Source organism: Pelophylax lessonae, assembly GCF_965119305.1.
Source record: "Pelophylax lessonae genome assembly, chromosome: 1".
Classification (NCBI taxonomy): domain Eukaryota; kingdom Metazoa; phylum Chordata; class Amphibia; order Anura; family Ranidae; genus Pelophylax; species Pelophylax lessonae.
The window spans coordinates 153,576,674-153,600,666 of NC_138768.1; the positions used below are offsets into that span (position 1 = coordinate 153,576,674).

General features: G+C 39.1%; 1 protein-coding gene across 11 annotated transcripts in view; it reads right to left on the reverse strand.

Annotated features, from left to right (window-relative positions):
• MEF2C (myocyte enhancer factor 2C) overlaps window positions 1-23,993 on the reverse strand; it is a 376,634-nt gene that overhangs the window by 168,325 nt on the left and 184,316 nt on the right. Inside the window, exon 1 of one of the 11 annotated variants that reach the window (XM_082261440.1) lies at window positions 384-528. The exons of the other annotated variants lie outside the window; for them this stretch is intronic. The gene's annotated coding sequence lies outside the window, so the exon portion shown is untranslated. Of the gene's footprint in view, window positions 1-383; window positions 529-23,993 lie in introns of those variants that run through there. 11 annotated transcript variants of the gene reach the window in all.

The following is a 23,993-nucleotide window of genomic DNA, read 5'->3' on the forward strand; positions in this document are numbered from 1 at the left end:
ATAATAATAATACTGCTACTAATAAAAAAATAATAATGATGAGGATAATAATAATAATAATAAATAATAGTAATAATAATAATAATACTGCTGCTGCTACTACTTCTAAAATAATAATAATAATAATAACAATAATACTATTACTGCTACAACTGCTAATAATAATATATATAAAAAAACAATAACAACAATAATAATAAATGAAATGACAGTTTAAAATCCACTTACTTACAATATTTGAAAATGAAAAAAGTAATGTCATACGGTGTGTTCCTAACCCAATTTGGTAAGGATACCATTTGCATTTGACAAAATAGCAGACACCACATGATTTGCTACTAGAATAGATTACACTTGCTCCTTGCTTTTGGCAGACCTCTTACCTCAGACATTAAGTTAAAAAGTAGTTTGCAAGCACATGCAGGACCCAAAGCAGCTTAATAGGCTTTCTCTGTAACCGTAAGCCAATATGCTAATCCCCAGCAATGGCATATGGAACTATTTCCCTTCCTTTCTTTTCAGCTGAAGTCACTGGCACTATCCACTTAAAGCACAGTGCCTGCGTGAGCTTGTGTTCACACTGGGGTGGAAGGTCAGGCTGGACAGCTTACATGATTGGCCTGCAGGATAAAAGCTGATTTATGGATCACGGCACTGGAAGCCAGTGAGAAAGGAGAAATCACAGAGCAGTCAGGAAGGATACAATCCTCTCCCACTACAGTAACAGAATGCACAGTCCCTCCCACCGCTCTTATCAGTTCTACATTTTCATACTTTCAAACAACACGTTGGAAACAGTTTGTTGTAAAAGTAAATAGTAGCCGTGAACTGATAGGGAAAACATTTACAAAATCTTCACAAATTCCATTTGTCCCTCAAATTCATTTTGCAGGAAAACTTCTACTAAATATGGAGATGCAGCATGAGCTTTCAGCACCTGATGACAAAGTTCCCTATGATTACTGGAGGGGGGGGGGGATAATCTAGCTTTGCAAATTAAAACCTTGGGGGCGAGGACAGTGTATACCAAGTGTTTTTTCTCAGTTAATTAGCATTACTTGTTTTTGATTTGTTAAGCATGGCTGTTATTAGCACATCTGCCCTATTAAATAATTACGTAGAGGAGAGTTTTTTTATTTTATTTTTTTACTTTATGTAGTTTTATATTATGCAGTTATATGTTTTATGCAGTTAATAGATTCAAGTACACAGATACTCACAATAGCTCTTGATAACACAAAAATATGGCGAGTAACCCTTTGCGCTTATGAGTAAAAAGTGATCTGATAATATGCTGCTACTTAAAAGAAAAAATAATGAAAAAATGAAATCTGATAAATGATAGAGTCATGGAGTATATCAAACAAATTTCAGTAGCGCAGGGATGGTGGAACGCAACTCACCACCACATAAGTGTTCATAAGCATATATGGAACATGAACCTACATGCAACCCTTAAAGAATGACTAAAAGACATAAAATAAAAAAATCATCCGCAAATAGTCCATTTAAAATCCATATGCTTGAACATATACATAAATGTGCACTTAATCCAAGAGCGCCCCCAATGACGAAGTCGGAGGTGACGAAGCACGTCGGGGCGTGACCAGACGGCATCCATAGTTACTGTGACAGCGGTGGAGGAACATCCGGTGGAACTTTTACTGCGCTATTGAAATTTGTTTGATATACTTCATGACTCTATCATTTATCAGATTTCATTTTTTCATTAGTTAATAGATTCAGCATTAATTGCTAAAGTTAGAATAGTTACCTATTCTACTGTTTTTAATGTGATGTGGATACGTTTTGTTTTTTTTTTATTAATATTCTTAACAAGAATAATAAAAAGAAAAGATCTATGCAAGGTAATTTGCCTAATGTTTCAATGAACAAGCCACAAAAAGTATTATGCAAAGTCCAGGAATGCACAGAAACAAGTAGGGAAACAATTTGAAATACAATTATTTTTCCTTTAAGGTGGGCCAGTTTGTTACTTTTTATTATTTATAAATCTATCCCCAAGCAATCATTTTTCCAACACTCCGCTTTCCAATTTTAATCTCTCCTAGTGTTGCTTTCCACTGTTTTTTGGCCGGGAGCGAGTATTCTTGATGCCACTGGAAGGTCACATGGCCCAATCGCATGGCAAGCGTGGTAAAGCATGGCAGTGGCCTAAAACGCAGGGCTGCCTGGGTGCATCAGCACATGAAGTTTAGTCCCAGCCTTGACCACACAGAGGTGGCTAGACTGAGGTTTCACGTGTTCGTTCAAGGCAGCGTAGCCATCTAAAAAGCGGAAAATGCAGGCCAGAAAAAATGCAATCAGTATGCAGAAATGAAAGCCTATACAGATACATAGGATGGCAAAGAAGAAAGCAGATAAGCTATGCTGCAGAATTCATTTTCATAACAAAGGTTTAATAACACTTTGCCCAACTGCTCTAGGCCTCTGAAAGTAAAACCTTTTTTGATGATCTTTTTGCTTCCTTTTTTTTCAATACGTTAGCTTGACTTGTATTCTACCTGCTTCATGACTTCATAAAGTTGTATAATTCAAATAGAAGGAAGCTGGCCCCAGGGTTAAAAAGCCTCCCTGCCCCAAGTATAGTGTGCTGCCGATTCTGCTGACTTCATACAAGTCTAAAAGGACGATAGGTTATCTTTTCAGTTCTGAAAAACTGGTGTCCTGTAAATGTCCTAATCTCTTCCTTATGCCATTTGAGGAATATGGTTACAAGTTAAGAAAATATAAGTAACAATACATAATAAAACAAAAAACTTTAAGTGTCGGTTCACACTAGGGCGACACGACATCGGGTGACTAATGCCGTCGCCCGTGCACCGCGACTTCGGCACGGCTTGCAACGACTTCACATAATGGAAGTCAATGCAAGTCGCTCCAACTTTGCTTAAAAAAGGCGCAGGGACCTTTTTCTAAGTCGGAGCGACTTGAGTCGCTCCTATTAGAACGGTTCCAATTGCACAGCACGGTCCGCTACTTGTCAGGTGACCAAGTCTCCAGACAAGTTGGAACAGTGTGAACCGGCACTAAGACAGACTGAGCATCACAGGTAATATATTTTTGCTTCAGTAAATACCTAGGGGGAGCACTTGCTTTCCAAATAATTATATTTTTCTGCAGATAGACAATGATGTTTTTTTTTTTTCTTGAATAGCAAACTGAACACTTTGGTCAACCTATCAAGCCTATAGCAGACAAAATAATTTACTGCATTAGCAGTCAAATTATGAAATATTGCATAGCAAACAAATTTTGCAATACCTGAATGTAGATTGATATCAGACTTCAGTAATCTACTGAATAACAGCAGTTGATGCATGTATTACAGATACTTATGCAGTGCCAACAATTTACACGGCACTTTACATATATATTGTACATTTACATCAGTCCATGCCCTCAAGGAGCTTACAATCTAAGGCCCCTGACTGACATTCATACATACAAGGGCCAGTTTAGACAGGAAACACTTAACCTACCAGCATGTGTTCAGAGTGTGGGATGAAACCAACACATGCACAGAGACAACATGCAAACCCTAGTCAGATAGTGCCATGGTTGGGATTCAAACCAATGACCCTACTGCTACCAGGCATAAGTGCTAACCACTTAGCTACTGTTCTGTTAGATTGGGAAAGGGAATACCAGTGCTGCTCCTTTGATGTTCAATCAGCAAGCTGGGGTGTGTTCTTTACCTTTAAGCAAACACATTAGTAAATGTTCTATTGAAACTTCTATTACAGCATATATTCTATATTTTACAAAGGCTCAAACTAATCATGGTCCAGTGTTTTATAATGGTCAAAATTTGAAATTGCCACCAGAGATCTTTGATGGGGTTGCACTAGCTAGTGTTTTATTGTATTATCAGCAGCAAAAAAAAAAACCTAACTTGCAGAAACGCATACAGAATACGTGGGATATTATTATTATTAGTTATTTTGTTATAATTGGTCTAAAAACGTTTGCAAAATTGGGGCAATAGCCAATCACTTCCAAACAGATCAGTCTTACATACAGCAAGAACAGTTTAGGTATGGTCATCTACTCAGCATTTGTTACATTTTTCATTTTTCTAGTCAGCATGAATGCAGTTTAAAGGTTAAATGAAGAATTGAGCCTGATTGGTTGCTGTCAGTTAAACCTTTTTTTTTAAATGTTATATATTATTTTATAAATTATTCATTTTTATAGGTCTGATTCTTAAAAATAGGAACAAAAGAGCTGTAGCCTACAGAAATATTATAACAAGTAAAACTAAAAGAAAAAAAAAACAAGGACCGAGTTTTTATACAGAAGAATCTACATATGCCATACCATCTGAATAAGTAGGCATAGACTGCTTAGCACATGTAATCAACAGCAGGTTAAGATTCTACTCAGTTAGGAAGAGGAGACTTTTCTTCAGGAAACCTACCTACATAGGAAGGTATAGGTTAGGTGTCCACTTTCAGTTTAAATTGATATTTAACCCACAATATAAAAACATATATAGTGCTACAGACCTCAACTTATTTTGTTCGAAGTTTCCCCCTCGGGTTGGGACTTTAAAGTGGCAACTCGAACACCATTTCATATAAAAAATGTCATGGTTTATTTGAATATATAAAAAAATTTTTTTTTTTATTTTATACATATTTTTTATGTATTCAAATAAACCATGACATTTTTATATGAAATGGTGTTTGAGTTGCCGCTTTAAAGTCCCAACCCAAGGGGGATATCTTTTTGTTTTGATACATACAGGGATGTTGGCAACCGACACCAGGTTCTAACATATGTGGGAAATTTAGGATTTGTTTGAAGTTTGGTTTTCATTCTGTGATTGCCTGGAATTACACCAGAATTCGCCATCTTTGGTCCCTACCCTGTTCAGGGGCCTCCATCCCTTTACTCATGGAGCCAACTTTGCATGAGCATACCTGGCTGGCAGTGTGGATGAGTCTCCTTGTGTCTGGAGAAACACATAGCCCAAATGACAAGCCTACTCTCTGCAAATAATTGACATCAACCAGAGCCTGCGTTGTCCCCAGGTTCACTGTGCATGGGATGAACTTAGGAAATGTGCTCCACTACCTGAAAGTTCTGGGAAGAGGGGTGGTAGACCTAGAATTGGTGGCAGTAAATAGGGAAAATGTTTGAGGAATGTTAGTGTACTGGGGCATGGTTTATTTTAATACTGAGAATGCATTAGGCTAAAAAACACCGGAGGGGGGATTTATAAAAAATCCATGTAAATTCGTTGTATGCACATGGAGCAAAATCAAATGAGCTCAGCTTATATTCGTTGCAGATTGAAAGTGTGAATGTGGAAAATACCACATTATGGCCACTAGATGGAGTTCAGAGAATGCAGTCTGAGAACATTCGATTTTGCACATTCGCACAGAACGAATTAGAATGCCGTTTCAATGGATGAACAGCTACGCAGATATTTTAAACATACCCTCTAAGTATTTAGTACTACTTTAGCTTGTAAACCCCAAATAAATGGGCAGCTTCCTTTAATAACCCAGCAAGAGAATTTGCTAATGGTCAAGGAAATAGTTACCACAAAAGCTTCCAAAGGTTTTCTGGAAAGTTTTTTTTTTTGGTTCTGTTGCCAATCAACCTCCTGTGTTTAAAACGTATTTGTTACCTTCCATCCCACCTAATTTGTGAAGCCATTAGCAATTATTCCATTGGCAGCTCAGTCAGGGAGTAAATCAATTGTGATTTAAACTCCTTTGAACAGGCTATAAGTGAGCTATCATTTGCAATCTTCGTTCAGGCAGCAAGAGAGTGATTGAACGCTTAGCATTTTACCTTTCCTTTCATGAGCATATGGCAGTCAAAAGGTTTTACAATCATTTGTGACACTTGAAAAAAAAAAAAAAAAGCAAAGAAGCCTTTAAACTAAGATGATGTTAAAGAAACATGTCCTGATAAGAAAAAAATCTGGTGAACTCACAATGTATGTACCTGACACAATACAAAATAGAATCTAATATGCAGCTTTTTGCTGCATGACTGCTGGGAATTGATTGAAAATATCATCTCATGAAAGCATTGTTTACTAAACAGATGTAACACATTATATCAAAGAGTTCTGATCACATCCGGACATGTGTAAAGAATGGAAGTTGCCATTTTTCTAAGGGATCCATCAGGGCTGAAAATATTTAAGGCTATTAAAGCCAATAAAAAATGTCATTTATCAAAAAGGGTGGAAGAAAAAACTGCCAAAAGCAAACTTGTGGAAATGTGACAACTGGAAAATGAAAGCTGAATTATGGTCGCTGTGGGGCAATACTTTCAGATACTTTGATAACCACCAGATATGAAAGGGCTTTTTTAACCAGTTCCGGGCCGCCTACCGAATATATACTGTGGCTAGATGCGTGCTTGCAGGTCAGGGGAGTGAGCACCGCCGTTCCCGCGGTGACCTAAATTGGTTCAGTGCTGACCAATTGCAGAATGTCCTGTGCCTGTGTGATGTAAACACAGGCACAGGAAACAATACAATCTTATCTCCTGGAGACCTTTTTGGTTCCAGTGTGAGAGAAGAGAACATCACAGTGAGTACACAAGTACTGCACTGACACCAGTACACATAGGTACATATTTAACCCCCTGATCACCCCCCAGATCACCCCCAGTCAACCCTTTCCCTCCCTGTCACAGTATAAAGATAGCTTACTGATCACTGTATTAGTGTCACTAGTGACGCCAGTTAGCGCCAGCGGAAGTCCAAGATAGGTTTAGGGTACCCGCCATATAACCCTTAATAAAGGTTTAACTCCTTGATCACCCCCAGTTAACCCCTTCACTGCCCTATTACAGTGTCACTTTATACAGTATGCAGATAAGTTACTGCTCACTGTATTAGTGTCACGGGTGAGGCTAGTTAGCGTCAGTCTTAGTATAGTGGCAGGGTCCCACCACAAATTTTCTAATAAAGTTTTAACCCCCTGATGGCCCCCAGTTAATCCTTTCACTCTCTGCCACAGTGTCACTAGTAAAGTGTACAGATCTTTTTTTCTGATCACTGAATTAGTGTCACGAGTGACACCAGTTAGTTAGTGTCAGCATAAGCGTCAGTTAGGGTCAATCCCAGATAGCGTCAGATTTTAACCCTTTGATTGCCAGTAACACTTACACATACAGACTATATACCTCCATTACTAGTATAGTGTCTGAAAAGATCAATATCTTTGATCTGATCAGAACTATACTAGCGTCCCCAATAGTTAAGTCTTCCCAAAACCGAGGCGTCAGCACTAACACCTGCCAGCCCCTGCGTTTAGCCCCTTTGCCCAGCCCCCAAGAATTGCAATATCAATAGATCACTGTTACTTCCAATACACAGCACACAAAACTGCAGCGTTAGCAGAGTGAGGCCTGATCTCTAGCACTAACTCTAGGCCTGATCTCTAGCACTAGCAGTTATTTTTATTCATAGCGGTTCAAACAGTCCTCGACATCCAGGTGCTTTTTTACCTGTGAGTCACACTAGGTACCTGTAAATGTATTGGCCAAAATATCAAATGAAAGGTATACTAGTAAAAAGGCCAACAGGATACTGAGCATGACAGATGAGAGCCACGGGGAGTCCTCACTGTCAGAATCAGGCTCAGTATATGAACCTGTAGAGAGCAGGGGCACCCTGACAGATAGCTCTGATGATGGAGTAAAGGTCCCTCTACTGTAGCCGCTAGACTGTTTTTAAAAACAGTGGGAGGGGACATTCTCCCCTCCCCCAAACCTTCCATGGTTTTCTTGGGCTCTCCTGTCCCACTGGGGAACCCGAGAATGCAGCTGGTGGTTCTGCCAGCTGACCATAGAGCTGATTGGAGACCAGAATGGCTGCAATCATCTCTATGGCCTAAGAAACCAGAAGCTCCAAGCATTTCATGACTTTGGTTTCCCTGGATATAAACAGCGCCATTGGGAAATTGGGAAAGCATCTTATCACACCGATCTTGAGGTGGTCAGATGCTTTAATAGCAGAGGAGAAATCTAAAGTCTAATAGACCCCAATTTTTTCAAAAAAGAGTACCTGTCACTACCTATTGCTATCATAGGGGATGTTTACATTCCCTGTGATAATAAAAATGATAAAAAAAATTATAATATGAAAGGGATAGTGTAAAAATAAACTAAAAAGGCAAAATAAATGATTAAACATGACAAATAAATTACAAAAATTTAGTTTATTGGATTTTTTTAATAAAAAGAAAGTGGAAAATATAATTTTTTAAAAATATTTTTGGTCTTTTTTTGTTTATATTGCAAAAAAATAAAAATTCCAGTGGTGATCAAATACCACCAAACGATAGCTCTATTTTTTGGGGAAACAAGGACTTGAATTTTGTTTGGGTACAGCTTTGCATTACTGTGTAATTAACAGTTAAACTAGCACAGTGCCAAATTGCAAAAAGTGCTCTGGTCAGGAAAGGAGTAATACCTTCCAGAGCTGAAGTGGTTAAAAGGGTGGAATGGAAAATTAGAGATGTTACCCAAAGCAATCAAATTCTCTTGTTTTTCTGAAAAAAAAAAAAAATAACAGGAAAAAAACAAATATTTTGGATGCTTTGGTCAGTGGATCCATTTTTTCAGGGAGCCTTATGCCAGGAATAAAAAAAAAAAAAAGTGTGCTGCTCCACAGCCACCGATCAAACATTTGGCCTGTGCCCAGATCAGGCTTGACCATTCTTTTTGTTGATGCGTATTGGCCTATTTAAAAAATATTTGCTAGACTTATGTCACGCACATTCATTCAGGCTGGACAAATGTTCCCTGTATATTCTGTAATAGATTAATTCCTATCATCAGCTCCATCTAGTAGCCAGCATGTTGTATGGTTTCTTATTGAAGCCCAACACTGACATAATGACCTTCCCTCTTTGATGATGTCATCCTTTTCTGGATCCTGAGAGACCCCCCCACGACTGGACATCCACTAGGAAGAGGTTTATTTACTAAAGCTAGAGAGGGCAAAATTAGTCACAATTCTGCAGAGAAACCAACCAGCTTCCAGGTTTTATTGCTAAAGCTTAATTAAACAAGCTGGGGTTAGAAGCTGATTGGTTCACAGAATTGTGACTAATTTTGCCTTCTCCAGCTTTAGTAAATAAACCCCTTCCCTATTGGATGTCCAGTGGTGGGGTCCTGTCAGGATCAAGAAAAGGATGACATCATCAAAGGGGGAACAGGGATATTGGGGGGGGGTGGTCATCATAGTGCTGGGTCAGCAGTTCTGCCACCTGCGTTGGCGAGGGCCTGAAGAGGGCACTTAGGGGAGTATATCTGGCTTCACAAGATAAGGATAAAAAAATAAATAAATTATATACAACTAAGGTTGGAAGCTGATTGGTTTCTCTGCAGAATTTTGGCTTATTTTGCCTTCTCCAGCTTTAGTAAATAAACCCCTTCCCTATTGGATGTCCAGTGGTGGGGTCCTGTCAGGATCAAGAAAAGGATGACATCATCAAAGGGGGAACAGGGATATTGGGGGGTGGTGGTCATCATAGTGTTGGGTCAGCAGTTCCGCCACCTGTGTTGGCGAGGGCCTGAAGAGGGCACAATAATAAATTATATACATATATATACATATATATATATATATATATATATATATATATATAGTCACAGCTGTGCATATGATAAGGTTTTAAGTCATCGTATGTACATGTAAATTTCCTTCATTTCAATAATCATTCTGCCACAAAAAATGTAAATTTCCATACACATATCCAATGGTCTTATTACTTTTTTTGCTATGTGCCTTTGGCTAAGATCTGAAATTCTATACAGAAAAAAAAATGTATAAGGACAAATTGATGCAACAGAAATACCAGGGTGATCGCTGCTAAGTAATGTTTATGAAAAAAAAAAAAAAACTTGTGAGAAATAGTCGTAAAGCAGAGGATTGTGTAGTAGTGGCAATATGCAGCTTTTTGCAAGACAAACATAAAAATCAGACTGCTCACTAAAAATGAGGAACTTCAATTTCACAGACTTCTGTTCACCGTATGTTGCGGCAAGAACACAGAGCAGAAGGAAGAGTGATTTAAGCCTCAGCTCAGAAAAAATCGAGATGGACAGAAGCTGATCATCTGCCCAGAAATGAATGCTTTGCGAGTGTCTATCTTCTGTCTTTTTGTCTTCTCTGGTTTAGGAGAATCGTAACAGAATGGCAGGAAACACACACCAAGTGGTCACGGAAGGATGTGATGTCAGCAACCACGAACAATAAAAGGTGTAAAGGTGCTTCCTTCCCTAAACTGTTCCAGAACTACAAAATGGGAACCAAAACTTGACACTTCCTTCTCTGTGCAGAGATGTCTGAATTTGCCCTGAAGCAGCATCCTAAACACAGTGCCTACCGAGAAGGATGGAACGTTCAACTGTAAAAACAAAAAAAAAACAAACAAAAAAAGCCCTGGGTCGCTATTCTGGAATGTGTAAAAATAAGCACTGAGGAATGGAAAAGTATATATAAAATAGAAGCTCGAAAAAGGGAAGACTAACATGATTAGCACAATTTTTTTTAGAACTATACAGACAGTAATGCAAAAATGATATTTTAGTCGAAAGGGAACAATGGATGTAAACATAATAATAAGTGCTGTGGCTCTGCGGCTTTCCTATTTAAGTACAGAACAATAGAAACTCTATTGTAGTTCAGCTGTAAAAACTAAAATAAAACACGGCTAAAGAGTTGTGCAGGGCAATCATCTTATAACCCGCACTTGAAAAATGACAGTTGGAATCAGACCAGTCAAAAACAGTCAATTCCAAAGTCTGTATGTGTCAAAGCTTTAAATCTGTACCATGAACTGTTAGATTTGGATGGCTCTTAAATGTTTTTTTTTTTTGTAACCTACAGAGCACATTGGCCTATATAAAAAAACATAGATACAAAATTCCATCTTTGTTTTAAATGATTATCAGCAATAATTTTATAGCGTCACATAGTTAACTCTTTCACAGCTGAACTGGCTTACTTTTTGCTCCCCAGATGGCCAAGCCAAATTTTCAATTTCACACATGCATCAAAGAATCACAGACTAGAGGGATCACTAAAGGCCCACCCTCTAACCAAACCATATGCATTTTAAAAGCAGAGAGCCCATAGAATCAAAAAATAGCATGTGTGAAGTTATTTAAACAAATGTTCATCTAAATTATTAACAGCTATAAGGGCACAAAAAAGAAAGATAATCTCCAAATTTCCTGCTAAATATAAAAGATAAACGGTGCTATGATGAGGATAACAAATATTTCTACAAGGGAAAAATAAAGATATGTAATGTATAAAAAGGCTATAAGTTTATGACATTATCTCTTTAATGTACCTGGTGTGATTAGCGTACTCTTGTGTTATGTATGTTTGTGCAGTCTGAAGTGGAAGGTGACTGGAGTCGTGGGCATGTGCAGCTCAGCGTGCACTCCCAGCCCCCCCTGGCTGTGCCACAATAATAGACCCCCATGGTCACACCCCTCCCCCCCAACCAGCCAATAAAGAGGACCGAGCACCCAGAAGTATCTGGGAAGAAGATAACAGCAGCCGGCAAGGGATTTAACCGATGAATCGCGGGTATAAGGAGGTAAGTATCTTTTGGACTTTTAGCTCCGCTTTAAAAACAGGGCTGTGGGTACTATTGTAGCCACAAACCAAGACTTAAGCTTGATACACACTATCCAACTTTTGTGGTTAGATTTCCTTCAGATTTACCTTTTATATGTAATGCAAGGGCATGCCAGATTGCATACATATTGAAAGTGTTTAGGTTTGACCTCATATTATATGGTTTTGGTAAGTCTAAAGGAAAAAGTCTTCAGAAAATCTTATAGTGTGTATGGCCCATTAGTCTATGTTACTGGCTGCCTAGAAGAAGGACACTTATGAGGTACTATATAGGACTAAAGTAGAGTTATACAAAATAACAGAGAAAATTATGTAAGCTGCCATTGCTGACCTCCTTGCCATTGCTGATTGGCTTTCATGCTGACCATATCAATAAAAAGAAAATGAATGACACTAAAGGCTTTCCTTATTCCTCCAAAATAATCCATAAATATCCACTGCCTAATGCCCTGTAAATTATTTTTGGTAATGTCCTTCATGAGCCCCCCCAACTTCCTCCTTTGCCCCTTACTTCCTTTCATTTGTAATGAGGAGTCGCTATCACGTGCACTGAGTCCATAGTCCTTAGACCAGGAATCCTCAAACTATGGCCCTCCAGCTGTTTTGGAACTACACATCCCATGAGGCATTGTAAAACTCTGTCATTCATAGACATGACAAGGCATTAAGAGAATTGTAGTTCCTGAACAACTGGAGGGCCATAGTTTGAATTAATTGCTGGAAAGTTGAACCTCATTTCATAGTGTGTGATGGGCATATGAAGACTCCATGATCAGATATGAAGACTGATTTACTAAAGGATTGAGAAAGTTTACTTAGCTAAGAGAATAAACGGAACCTCCCCATTCAACCACGCAACCTTTTCCAAGAAAATATTCCGTTTTTTTCTTGCAAAAGATTTTTATTCACATTCAAATAAAAGTTTCTACTTCAGTAAATCAGCCACAGAAGCCTGAAGGCCTTTCCTCGCTACTAATAGGGCACTGTTAATTAATCAATATTATTTGTACTTGGACTTAGCTGAATCTGTTCATATCCCAATGCCTTCAATACATGTCTGTTCAGTAACAGAATTGATCAATAGAAAATCATTAAGTTAATAAACTAAGACAACCACCTCACAATTTTTTTTTATGCTCAAACTTCAAGAAAGCCATTCAACTATTTTCGATTATCTAGTTTTTCTTTTGTAACTCAATTAAGTAAATGTTTTCAACCTTTTGTCGACTATGTAGCAGCAAAATGTTTTAAATTGCCTAAAGGAAAAAGAAAACATGACTCATGAGTCAAACACATACCCTTTACATACAAAATTACTGCCAACTGAACTTTTATCGATAACAATTCTCAATGAACAAATAAATCTAGATTTACCACTGAAAGGCTCTTGTTATGTTATTTCCATTAAAAGCAGTGAATTGTTGCTTAGAAATTGCCACTTTTACAAAAATTGGGCCATTAAAAGTGTACATGTAGTGAAGGACAAACATATAAAAAACCCTTAGACCATCAATACAAGAAGTCAACTTCAAAAAACCTCAGCAGCCATATATACAGGGTGCGCAGTACATGCAAATGCTGACTTCCTCCAGGAAGTTGGCACTCCTTTTTCCATCCTTTTCAGGAAGGCAACCTTTCACATTACTGAACCAATAGTAAAGAGCTAGAGTTTTACCAGGGTATGTCCTAAAGGAGATTGTTATTTGCATATAGCGGGCCCATTGAATTATGGTGTACCATGGGTGTCGGTTTTAATATTCCACTTGCAGCATATATGCTAATTCTTTATAAGTCTGCATGTTTTAGAATGCCAGAAAATTCACATGAGCATCACGCATATAGGTTAATTGGCTCCTGTTTAAATTGTCCCTATTATATATGATCATGTGAGGTAGAGATCTTAGATTGAAAGCTCCTTGAGAGCAGGGACTGATGTTAATGATGAATAGTATGTAAGATTCCAACAGTGTGTTCTCATCCTGGCTTTTTTCTGTAAAATTCCTATATCACTTTTCATCTTTAGTTACGTTTTAGTGCTGGTGATCTTCTGCAGTCTCCTTGCAACCACTTCATCTTAATATACATCATCTGCACAACATTACGTTGGACCAACTTCCTGATAGTGACAATGGTGGATTCTAGCTATGCTACATCCCCTTGTAGTCTCCATTAGGGCCTTAAATGGTGACAGCGCATGGGGCAATACTGGGGGGAATGTCGTTACCCTATAATAGGAAGTGCCTAAAAAAAATACTTTTATCTCACATTATTTGAAACCGCATGAACAAGTTAAATCTTTGATGAGGTTTTAGTGACTGGGTTTATGTTTACTTTAAATGGAAATAACCACTTCCCACCAAATACGTCATATGACGTCCTGTGGACTTTGAGTGGGGATATCTGAATGATGCCTGCAGCTACAGGCATCATTCAGATATCATTCAGATAACTTCTTCTTCTAGCGATCCCTGCACCCTAAAAACAATCATAGCGGCTGTTCACCCGCTTGATTGTTTTTACAGGCGGCGAGAGGGGACACCCCCCCTCCCGCTGCCCTCCTGTGCTTCTACCAGCTCGCCTGTGTGATTGGCGATCCGGAGAATGAATTGCACAGCAGCGGACATTTACCATAGAGCTGACCGAAGACCAAATGTACCCCTGTCATCTCTATGACCTTCAGAGGCCGGGCTCGATGTTATGACATCAAGTCTGGACTCTGGAGTTGTAAACACTGTCATTGTTTCAGCTGGGAAGTCAAGATCGGTTTTTATTTTTTTTTTATTTTAGGCTTTCCAGCCTAGGGGCAAGATCTTGGGACTTATAGACCCAGATCTCACTGGTCCAGTCATGCCCTATTCCTATTACAAGGAATGTGTACATTCCTTGTAATAGGAATAAAAGTGATCTGAAAAAAAAATGTAAAGAGAAAGTGTCAAAATATAAAAATAAAAGTAAAATAAACAATAAAATATTTTTTTTTTTTTAAAGTGCCCTGTCCCCATGTGTTCGCACGCAAAAGTGAATGCATACATATGTCACACCCGCATAAGTAAACAGTGTTTAAACCACACATGTGAGGTATCGCTGTGAACGTTAGAGTGAGAGCAGTAATTCTAGCCCAGGACCTCCTCTGTACCTCTAAACAGGTAACCTGTAAAAATGTTTCAATCGTCACATATGGAGATTTTTAGGTACTGAAGTTTGGCGCTACAAGTGTGCACAATTTTAAAGTGTGACATGTTAGGTATCTATTTACTCAGCATAACATCATCTTTCACATTATGCAAAAAAAATCAGGCTAACTTTTGTGTTTTTTTTTTTTTTCTAATTCATGAACAAAAATTTCTGCACAAATACCGTGTGACATAAAAAGTTGCAAAGACCATCATTTTATTTCCTAGGGTCTCTGATAAAAAAAACATATATAATGTTTGTGGGTTCTGAGTAATTTTCTAGCAAAAAAAATGATGATTTTTACATGTAGGAGAGAAGTGCCAGAATTGGCCTGGGTGGCAAGTAGTTAAACCCCCACAAAAATAAATCAATAAATAGAAAAAAAAAATGGGTCCCAGAAGCTTTATGCCATAATGTGCTAGTATAGAACTACAGTGTCACTCCAATCTTCTCCTGGTCTTTCTTTCAGGGAATAACTCTTCGTCAGCTTGATAGGCTTGGCGCATTGATGTAACTCCCATGCATGCGCACAGGATTTATTTGTCACAGCACAGAGCTATGCCATGAACGTACGCTGAACTGCACATGCTTGGCTGAGTGTTCAGAAATGCTAACCAGCAGAAGGAACAGTTTATGACATAAAATACCCTATTAGTCTGTAAAAATCCTGCTTGGCAGACATTTTTTACTTTTAAGCCTAAAGTACTGCTGTACAAAGTAACAATTTTGAAACTCAAACCAACAATTACAATGACAAGAACAGAGTCTAAAATGTGGATCATTTCCAGGGACAAACCTTTAAAATCAGGGATTGTCCTTGGCAACATAGGGCAGGTTGAAACAATGTTGCAATAAAAACTCAAGATTGCTTGACAAAGAATATTATTTATCTTCATCATCAAAATCCTAACTTCAGTAAATGAATATCTCTCTTGTGCTGAAATTTAGAGAGCACTGAAAATGGTCTAATTTCCAGCCTCTTTTTTGGGTGCTGAAGCTCTCCATTGAGCAGTGAGCTGACACTGTCTCTCAGAATCTTGTTGCTGCCAGAGGGCCTGCAATATATTAGAGAGAAAATGAGTGAAGAGATTTCTCTGGCAGAAAAGGGGTTAGCTCATGCTGCCTGGAGACAGATTCAGGCACAATATGCAAAGATGGCTTGGAGAACATATCAATCTTCCCTGGAGTCCACGACAGCTGAAAACTTTGCTGTAATATTTCCACTGTTACTTTTTTTTCCCAAGGACAAAGGAGATAAAAATGTATGTCAAATATGTAGAAAGATGGAGGAGAAAAAGAACACCTGCAAGTTGCTACTGAGCTTAGGAATGGCCTCCTTATCTAATGCAGATGCATGGGGGAAGACGTAATAATGTAAACACCACATGAAAAATCTATATAAGTTAAAAGTAACTAAATGTGGATTACAAACCCAACTGCAAAGGTGATTCATGTAAGGCTGATTGCCATCCAGCAATACTGTATGTGTCACATATAAAATAATACAAGCCAATTCATACTTTAATATATGAGTATTCAAAGCAAGATGGGGCTACTAACAGAGTTTGGAAAAGGGAAATGGCATCAAGCAAATAAGATCAGTGGTCACAAGCTGAAGCTCAAAGATGGGGATTAAGGTGATTCTAAAGGCGGGACATGTTTTACCTTACTACAATCCCTGAAGTAAGGTAAAAAAGCCATTGGCTCCTGCTGCTGTCAATCAAATCCTGTGAGGAGGGGGAGGGGTGGGGCCGAGAATATGGATACACACAGCCCAGCATGAAAACAAGCCAGCAGATGCATACCAATAGGAAGTGGCTTCCAATGATGGTGCACGGAGAAGAGGCAGGAGATCCCGAGGATGCTTTGTGCAATATCATTGCACAGAGCAGGTAAGCATAAGAGCTGGTTCACATTGCAGCGACCCCACTTGCCGGGGCGGCCTGTGAGGTCGCGGTGCGCAGCTCGCACCGCGACCTCGGAGCGGCCGGCACGGACTTCATATCATTGAAGTCAATGCAGGTCGCTCCAGGTTGCCCCAAAGAAGCTTAGGACCCTTTTTCTAAGTCGGAGCAACTTGTGTCGCTCCTATTAGAACGGGTCCTGTGCTAATCTATGGCAGGCGACTTGTCAGGCGACCAGGTCGCCTGACAAGTCGCCCCAGTGTGAACCGGCTCTTAGATATTTGTTATTTTAGAAAAAAGATGCAAAGCTTTACAACGACTTTAAAATATGCACAGCTTATTAGGATGAACCTAACATTTCTCACTTCTCACCGGAACATAGATATGAATCCAGCCTAAAGAGCACCAAAGCTGGACTCTCTAGCACTGAAAAAGTAATATGGTCTCAGGAGGCAGCCTGGGCTCCTTCCAGAAGAACCTACATCTGCACAGTTTGGGCTAGCTAAGCTAGTGCATCTCAAAGTGACACCTGAAAGCTGTCCCTATTTTCCTGTGGCTGATTTATACATTTGTAGGGTTTGACCTGCAGATGTATCTTTATGATAGCAGATTCCTTACACAAATATATACAACTGAAACTTTAGTTTATTTAAAGAGGAAGTAAACCCTCCTCTGCAACTTTTACCTATAGGTACTGTAAACATCTCCTAAACATGTACAGTTTAGGAGATATTTACCTTACATGCAGCTAGTGACGTCACTGGCACATGCGCTCTGAAGGAACGGTCGCTCGTGCCGTTTCTTCAGAGCCCTGTGCCGTGACCGTCGGCTCCCTTGCGCGTGTGCGGGAGTGACGTCACCACGGCTCCGGCCAATCAGATGGCCAGATGCCGCGATCCCGGAAGACGGGCGACTGGACATGTCGCCCGTCATACAGGTAAGTGGGCGGCACGGCGGGGGCTCGTTCTAAGGTAAGTATTTCATAATGCATACTAGCTCATTATGTTTCTTTTTCAGGCTGCAAAAAAAAAATTGTATGGGTTTACAACCTCTTTAATGACTTTAGAGGCAGCTTTGTTTCCCTACCTGGATAATTTGTTCTGTGCACCTGAAACGCTAAGCAGAGTTGAGTTGTTCAGGCACTAAGTGGAACTAAACCCACCAATTTAACTGTTTCTCAATACCATTCAAGGCATGCCTTGAACGATAACTGTTACAGTTACAAGTGTGCTTATGTCAGGTCTTAACTCAATTGTTGAATCATCAAGGAAGAGGCACGGCCTCGAAACGCGTCAGCCCTCTACTTTCATGAGATATCGGACTCCTGCAATGAGGCGGCTCTATGGAATTGATGTGCTTGATTTTCACGAGTGTTTGTGAGTAGCTGATTTTTATCTTAATATTATCAATAAACTTGCAGAGGATAATGCGCTAGGCTGGTGCGCCCTTTCTTTGTTTTGTATCTACAGTGTCTGGTCGACCGCCCCGGTTGTAAGGGGCAGCAAACCCTAGCCATAACGGATGCCAAGTATGAGTACGAGTTCCAGGATTGAGGCAGCCTGAGGACCGGGTTCTGAGCGCAGGAGTGGGGTGCTGAATAGCACTTATCTTCTTTTTTTTGAATCATCAAATACCTGGTGTCAGCTGATCACATGTCCAGCACCTGCAACTGCAGATCAGGCAGAGGCTAGGATGGCAGCTTCCTTGGATGTAAGGGATAGGAGGATTTAGTTCCACTTTTAAATATGTGCAACTTATTCAGCTAGGATGGACCTAACATTTCTGATTCCTGACTGTAAGATAGGGAGTAGGGGAAATGCTAGTACACTGATGACCGTTTAACTGTTTTTTGGAGAATGGGCCAAATAATCATTTTGTCATGTGTGGACATCTTTACATTGTTAGAAAGTATAAACAAAATATGTCTGCATTTAAAGTCTAAGAAATGTTTAAGCACTTAAGATTAAAGAAACATCTGTTTGTTTTTAAAGCAACAGTCTTGTAAAGCTAAGGTTCAGTTGTGCAACATGCATCCCGAGGACCAAAAACTTTAGTGATTACATCATACTGATTGGAAACAGCGCTTCATACGACCAAGAAGAACGAGCTTTAAAGTATATGCTAGGCTGTGTGTGTTATTTTTATTTTTTTTTTTTCAGACCAGCATCTAAACAAAAGGCAGTCTTTTTGTATGACACATGATAAACAGTACTGCTTTTTATCCGGAGTTCTTGTTATCACAACGTGGCTACATAATTGGCACGTTAAACGGCTTTCTCTTTAAGGCTTGTTGAGGCAAGCTTTTGTTGTAAATTGTGTTTGTCACAAAGAGAAAAACAGCTACACTGGAAAATAAAAACAATACAAACCCCATCTGATATAAAAACCCACCTACCTTTCCTTACTTATAATCAGACTGCAAATAGAGGCTTTTTGTTTTAACAGTCTAACGTCATATGTTGCAACATCCTATTTGGAGACAACACCCTATTTGAAGACACTTTCCTATTTTCTAGGTCTAGACCAGCTGAAGCGACACTCTAGAGAATGAAGGATAAGGAATATAATCAAGAGGAACAATAACAGGTGTTCTTTTATGCCAACAAAATTATATTTATCACTGATAATGACAGGTCACATAATACAGGTGGCTATTCCAACCTCATGTCTGAGAAATCTATATACAACCTTCTAGAGTTGAGTTTCCCTTGAATAAGGCCTGTTTTTTGAGAAAAGCAACAAATCTGTACTCTCCCACCAATATTTGGTATTCAATGCTGTCTCAAGTGTTGATCATTTTTTTCTTCTTTTTTTGCCCACTCATCTCTGTGACATTAGTGAAGGAAGACCAACATCTCAGCATGTCGGCAGGCTGGTTCTGGGGAAACCCTGCATGTCCACACATTCTTTGTGCATTCCAGTCTTTCTGATTAGTGTCTAATTCTTCAGATTTTAGCAAAGCAAGATGGAAACCATCTGTATTCGGGCATATTTGAATGTAAATTAACATGTTAGATTTAAGGATGTAATTGGTTCTCCTTTATTCGAATGTGGTTTTCGAATACCCTCGCCGCGCCGGGAGAAGCCTGCACTCCGCTACGCTGTGATCGAGCCTTCCCCTACTCTTATGGCCGTTGGTTCATCAAGGTTCGCATAATTCGTGGAAGGAGAATTCCCTCCAGCATCTATTTCCCCATTTCTTCGATACTACAAAGAACCATATGCGAATCTCAGATATCCATATAAGTCTTTTGTCCACCTACTCTGTGAGATCCTTGCGGGATAGACCACGGAGGGCTCCAGCACAACACCATCCAATCAAATACTCCAACTACTATCTGGCTTTAATATCATTGATCCCACCCTTCTCCTTCCATATTTTAAGGATGATGGGGGGACTTCTATGTACCAGCCCTTCTCCTTTATGGCGCGCTTCCTATTAATGCTGCGGTTTCTTTCGAACCACTGCATCTTTTTACACATGCGGCTTTGAACTTCTGGAAAACTGACACATGAAGTGAACCCCAATTGACCTTACAGATAAAGGTTTTTACCCGAAACGCATCAGGTCTTTGTTTTTGGGAGATCCTTCACACCTTTGTGGTCCAGTTTTTTCCATTTTGATGTATCATTACCGCATGTACTAGCATCTTTTTTAATCTCATATTGCTTGTAACCCTATATGATTTTTCTATACTTGAATAAATTGATATATTCAGTTTTTTTACACTGTTGTACATACTCTTACTTTTTTGATGGTTTTTTGCCTATAAAGTCCCGCCTCTAGGGGAACTTTCGCTTCTTATCCTTTATTCGAATGGGAAGGTCAGAAAAGATAATAAATCATGGATGGTTTGGAGATTATTGGATTAATTATGCAGTATATTTATTACTTAACTTTATTAACACATTTTGGCCTATTATTTTGAGACAATTTTCCGAAGGGATAGGGTTTGGTGCTAATCTGAATCCTGAATATTGTGGGCTGGGGCTGATCTGAGGTCTGAAGTGCAAACATGCATTAGGGCTGATCTGAGGTTTCAAGTACATGCTTATATTGGGACTTTTCTGAGGTCTGAAATGTATGGATTGGTGCTGATCTGAGCTATGAAGATAATTGATTGAAGCTGATTTGAGGTCTGAAGTGAATGGACTGTGACTGATCTGAAGTGAACAGTTTTTAGACTGGAGCCAATCTGAGGTCTGTGTGCATTGCTGCTGATCTGAGGTCTAAAGTACATGCATTGGCGCTGATCTGAGGTCTGAAGGTACAGAAATCGGGCCTGATTTGAGGCCTGAAGGTGCAAAATAAATCCAGTTTAATTTTTAGTGCATGTAAATATGAACCTATTTTGTTTGTGCACCAGTTAATCAATGTTGCATGCATTGTTTTGCTACTAATGGGAAAGTAATCATGAATTATTAGGAGTTTAACTTGCTATTAGCAGCACTACTATGAGTATAGAAAACTAAGGTTATGCATTATTGCTCATTATTGCTCACTGACACGCTTGTTGTCTAATGCTTGAAAAAATTACACTTACTGGGGAAAAGGTTGCTGATCCCTGGGTTAAACTGAGTAATAAAGAATAAATTGTAATATTGTAGCAGGTTCCTAATAACCTAGTTACACATTTGTTCTTGCCTGTCCTGAAAAAACATAAAAATGAACACTCCATACATTTAGAAGCTATGATTCTACTTCCTTTCTCTGTTGGGGTCCCTCAAAGTTCTGTTCTTGGCCTCTTCTATTCTCAATCTACACCTCCTCCCTGGGTCAGCTGATAGCCTCTCTTGGCTTCCTATAGCATCTCTGCGCCGACGACACCCACATTTATCATTCAACTTCTCAGCTCAATTTCCTCATGTATCACTAATTTACTAACAGACACATCAGTCTGGATGTCACACCACTTGCTCAAACTCAATCTATCCAAAACCAAGCTCCTAATTTTTCCTCCCTCACGTGCCCCTTCATCTGATCCCTCGGTCAAGATCGATGGCACAACTATCAGCCCATCCCCAAGCCAAGGTTCTAGGTGTAATCCTGGACTCTGATTTATCCTTTAGGCCTCACATTCAATCTTGTATAAATGTTGCCGTCTCAACCTCCGCAGCATCTCCAAAATATGCACCTTTCTAACCAATGACACCAAAACACTCCTAGTTCACTCTCTGGTCAACTCTCGCCTCGACTGCTGCAACTCCCTTCTCATTGGCTTACTTTACATAGGCTATCTCCCCTTCAGTTCATCAAGAGTGCTGTTGCCAGGCTCATCCACCTTACCAACCGCTCCATGTCTTCTACACCTCTCTGTTAATCCCTCCATTGGCTTCCTCTCACCCAACACATTCAATTCAAAATACTAACAACAACTTACAAAGCCATCCACAACTCTGCCCCCAGCTAGATCACTAGCCTAGTCTCAAAATACCAACCTAATCATTCTCTTCCTCCCATGCTCACCTTTAAGACTTTTCCAGAGCCTCCCCCATCCTACGGAACACCCTACCCCAATCTGTCCGATTATCTCTTACTCTGTTTGCTTTTAGATGATCTTTGAAAACCCTCCTCTTCAGAGAAACCTATCCTGCCCACACCTAACAATTGTACTTTTAGTTTCTCCATTAGCTCACCCCCCCCCCCCCACAGTTATTATCTTTTGTATCACTTGACCCTCCCTTTTAGATTTTAAACTCTAAAGAGCAGGGCCCTCTGATTCCTCCTGTATTGACTTGTATTGTAACTGCATTGTCTGCCTTCATATTGTAAAGTGCTGCAAAAACTATATGAATCCTGTATAATAATAATAAGAAGAAAGTAAAATCATTTTCAGTAATACTATGCAGCACTGCTGTTAAAATGGTTGCATAGATGGACCTGTTTTTACAGCCAACAGAATGGTTGTTTCTTTCCGGAAGCATTACAAGCACCCAAACATTTATTTGCCCTTAAATCAAATCTAGGTAGACTTAAAAACCAGACTTCAGTTTTTAGGGTTTAGCCCCAGTTACCTGCTCACTGACAATTAGAAGAAGAGGAAGAAGAAGAGTACACTGCTGACAGGGATTTGGGGTATTGCGGTGGTCACTTAGGGGAGAGGGCTAGGGAATCACCTATATTATGTTAAAACAGAGTAGAACATAACGGCAGATATGCTGACATTAAAAGTGACGGTTTTATGTTGCCCTTACTTTTGATATGCACACAGGTAACGGATAGTTCACTTTCAAATCCAAGGCTCCTTTTTAGTACCATTCCAGCTTGGGTTAGAAAAATAGTACTGGAATATTGCCTAGGGGAGTAAAACCTAAATAAAACCATGAATCAGTAACAAAAATAATAATGAATCAAGCCACCGCATATAAATATTGGTGTTTTTGGCTATTCAAATTTCCAAGGAGGAAAAAATATTTTAACTGGACAATTGATATATTTCTGATCTTCCTATGTGGATACAGGAGGAACATCCAAAGCTATAAAATGTATTGACCCAACAACAAGAAAGAGGGAATACAAATATACCAGTACAAATTGTTCATCTTTTTTTTTTTTTTTAAATAAATATTTAATTTAATACTGTTAACTTTTTACAAGAAACACCATTTACCAAATCAAGTAAGGAAATACCTTCACCCGTTTAAAGCAATAAATCAAAATGTTTTATATCATAGTTACTTGGTTTGGCCTGTGCAATTTTATAGCCAAATATTATTGCTGGGAAAAGGGGAATAATTTGGGCGAAACTTTAACTTGCTTTATTTTATTCATTAGTTTGTGTAAGACTGTTTTGTGGACAAATAATAAATTATTGTGTTGTTAGAAAAATTTACACAGAGTAGAGAAGCATTCCTTCTTCCATTATAAACACATTCTATCAATATGCCTACTACATTAACTCTTTGTCCTGCCTGCTATACACAGTATCAGTTCCACACAATTCTCTACAGTTTTAATAGCCTGGTTTAATAAAGATTGTAAATGTGAGATATGGGATCCACAGCCCTGTAAAAACTTCAACGACTCAATCAGGTTAGAAGAACTCTGTATTTTTCCTTATCTTCCTTTTACCTTGACTGGGTTGTAGTTCACACAGGTCCACTGTTGGCTGAACAAATGCCTGCATATCGTCAGATTTTCACATAGTCTTAAATTCTGTTATATTTTAACCCACTATTAAGCAGAACTAGAAAATAAATTAGGACTAACTAGCAGTTGATGAGAGATCCCATGACAAGCGACTACTGATTACAGATCA